The sequence below is a fragment of the Eurytemora carolleeae genome, unplaced genomic scaffold (genome assembly GCF_000591075.1).
Source record: "Eurytemora carolleeae unplaced genomic scaffold, Eaff_2.0 scaffold95, whole genome shotgun sequence".
Taxonomy (NCBI): Eukaryota; Metazoa; Arthropoda; class Copepoda; order Calanoida; family Temoridae; genus Eurytemora; species Eurytemora carolleeae.
In genome coordinates, this window is record NW_019396113.1 from 277,064 (window position 1) to 280,650 (window position 3,587).

A 3,587-nucleotide genomic window follows, 5' to 3' on the forward strand; every position below is an offset into this window, starting at 1 on the left:
CTCCCCACCGGCCTTTCCCCTTACCATCCTCCTCCCACCCCTCCCAATATCTCTCTCCCCTCTCCCTTCCCCCCTCCACTATTCTTAAAATTAAAGATTGATTAAATCCTTTCCTATTCTTCTCTAGAAGTTCTAGAAGTTTCCTTGAAGGATTTTGCACGCAGAATTTGATCAGAGAGAGGAAACCAGAAAAAATAATGTCATTGCGCGGAAAATTTTAACCTAAAGTTTAACAGTATAAAATATTTTCAGGAAACTTAGATTACCTCATTGATTAGCAATGATGTAATTTTATTGCGAATTATGTTCATGATGATAACTTTAGAAAGAAAAAAATTTTAATAACATTTATTACTTCTTCCTGACTAATTCCTTGAATTTGAAAGTTTGAATTTGATAAAATTCTCTCCTTCTGTAGTATTAAATTAAGAAAGTTAATGAGTTCATAATTAGTTTACCCCCTCCCCCCTGATTCTCCTTCCCCCCCACATCTAGGATTAAAAATGTGAACCTAATCTTTAAATAGATCAAGGATATATTCACTTAAAACCAGAAACCAGAACGAAAATGATTAAACCAGGATAAAACCCTCATTATGTTTTAATAGATTAGGTATTAAAGGGAGTGTTCGCGAAAAATGGAAGGGGGTATAGGCTAATACGGCGAAAAGTAATCGCTTTTGATCATTACTAATCTTACTTCTACCTTTCGCGTCTCTAAGGAGAAAATTATTAAAAATGACCCATGCTGAAGAACGTAGCGTCCATACAAAATCAGAGAGTTGCAATATACGACTTGTATCGTAAAATAATCAATTTTATTTCAAACAAATCTTTCAGATATTGCATGCTAAAGTCATCGATTATTATTCGACGCATTTGTATGCAATTAATATTTTATAATATTTGTTATTTGTTATATATGCAATGCACTTAAAACGCTAGGTGTCTCTGCCTCGTGTAATTATTCAAAGCTTCGATCGAGTAGAGACATCTGGCGGCCAACTTTTCGGCGTTTTAAGTGCATTGCATACAAAACGAATGAAAAATATTATGAAATATCGACTATATACATATGAATGCGTCGAACAATAATCAATGACTATAGGTTGTAATATCTGAATGATTTGTTTGAAATTAAATTGATTATTTACGATCCAAGTTGAAAATTGCAAATTTCTGAATTTGCATGGACTGCTATGTTCTTCAGTATCAGTATTTTTTAACAATTTTATCCTTTTAGACGCAACAGATAGAAGTAAGATTAGTAGCAATCAAAAGCGCCTATTTTTCGCCGCAAGCCAATACCCCCTTTAATTTTTCGCGAAAACTCCCTTTAAAGGGAATGTAGGCGAAATTTCGAGTGACTCTCATATAAACTTTTACCTAATTAGTAATTAATTCGGAGGACACTGTCGTCATTTTGCTATACTTAAACAATATTAGATTTAACTGAACTCACAATTTTTTTTTTAAATTTCTAGATTTAAAAACTGAACAAATTTTTAAAATTTTTTTGTAGTATATTTCTATTGCTAAAAGAAGATCCATTTTGTTAGACTCAAGTTATGATTTTGAATAGTCCAATACATGTACATGAAACACAGAAATTGTGCAGTGTACACAGAACCATTTCACATAAAAAATTGATGTGCTTTTATATCAATATCGAATTTACATATTCACAGCTTTATGGGTCTCCCTGTGTTTGAATTTAATGATTTGTTTTTTTTTGTATCATAAACATGAAATTTGAACTCTGAACTAATTACTAATTAGGCTCAATTTCTGAATGGCCGAACTGGATTCAAAGGTGTTCCAAATTTTTGGAAATTTCACAAAAAAAAATCGAAAAATATCGGCGAAATATTTTTTAATGTTATATTTGAATAGATGAGCAACAAAAAGAAATGTTTATAAGAAAGAGGAGCGCGCTTGGACGCCTAGGGATACATTACAAAACATATATATGTATGTATAATGTATAATGTATATGTATAGGGGTAAAAATGCTTGAATGCATGTGATATAAAATGAAACGGAAGAGTGAGAGAGGGGTGAGACCCTGGAAAGACTGAATGGGTAATTAAAAATGCTCCAAATAAAAAAAAATTTAATATTTAAATTTTTTTTGTCTTTTATATAATTTTTTACATGGAGCTAACTGTTTTGTGGAAATTATTTACTTTTTTTTATATCCGCCCTGGGCGTGACAAACTAGTTAGTTTGGGTTAAAACTGATTTAAAATATTGATTAAAAAATGTGTAAATTAATTCTGAAATTTACTGTAAATGTGTAGAACTAATTTACTCAGTATCAACAAACTGTTATAAATGGGGTTTTACTCCGTGAAAGTTGGGTTTAAAAAAGAGCTGATGCAATTTTTTCTTAAACGATATTTTGACCCGTGGCCGTCACAAGATATTGTTTGATATGGCTATAACTGTTATAATTCTCTCATGATCTTCTGGTTCTTAAATCAAAATATTCGCAAATGCCTTTACTCTAAAATATGTGAAAGTAATTGAGTCTTTGCTACAAAATAAAATTTTCTAATCTCTATTTATTTTTGCGACCTGAATGATGTAAACCTTTGATTTTATAAACTTAAATTATTTAATCTACCAGAATTTATAGTTTGCAATATTCAAGGTCTACAACATAAAATTGCAAAGATATAGGAATTCGAAAGTCAGAGTTTACGACAAAGATTCAATTCCTTTCAGGTTGCATTAATAATGCAGTTTAAACATCATAATTCTTGTTAAAAGGTTTGAACAACAAAAATTATGAATATTTTATAATGTATCTACTAAAAAAATTTCAAGTTATACCAATGCAAATAGATTATCAATTACAATAGGTGGCAACAGAGAAATGGATCAATTATACATGACGTCACAAGTGTCAAATATAACCAGAAAAACTAAATTTTCTCAAATTAGTTGACATGTTTTTCAAGATTAAATAGAAAAAGGGTAAACACAGAAAATAAAGAACACATAAAGTTGTACTTATTTTACTGAAGGAAAAGTACTTTATTCTAAAATTATCACTATTATTAATAATTTTGTCGGACACAAAAACTAAGTTGTCACATGGGACGTAAGAATACAGCTGTACTGAGAGTGAACAAATTCTTCGTTGCCATATATTGTACTAGAATCTATTTGTATCAATGTATAAAATTTTAGAACTGATTATTTTTTATTGTGGTTTCTCTGCAATAGCTACTTGCGCATTTCTACTGCAGGAAAGCACATATGACTATCAGAACTATGATACTTAAAAACCTTAAAAAACTAAAACATCTTCCACATTTTTGATAAGATAGAGATCTCTAGGGTTCCATTGCCAGCTGAATAGTAGGATGAAATTCTTAAATTTAAGAACTTATTTACGATAATTTGAAAATTTGTAATTAAAAAATAATTTATGTTTCAGCTATTTAAATCTGTTATATTAAGTGTGTAATAAATATCCCCGAGTACTATATCAGGGAAACTTGATACCTTACCTATATTCCTTCTAATAACTATTATCATCATCTTATGCATATTTTGTAACCAAATAAAAAGATTAACTTT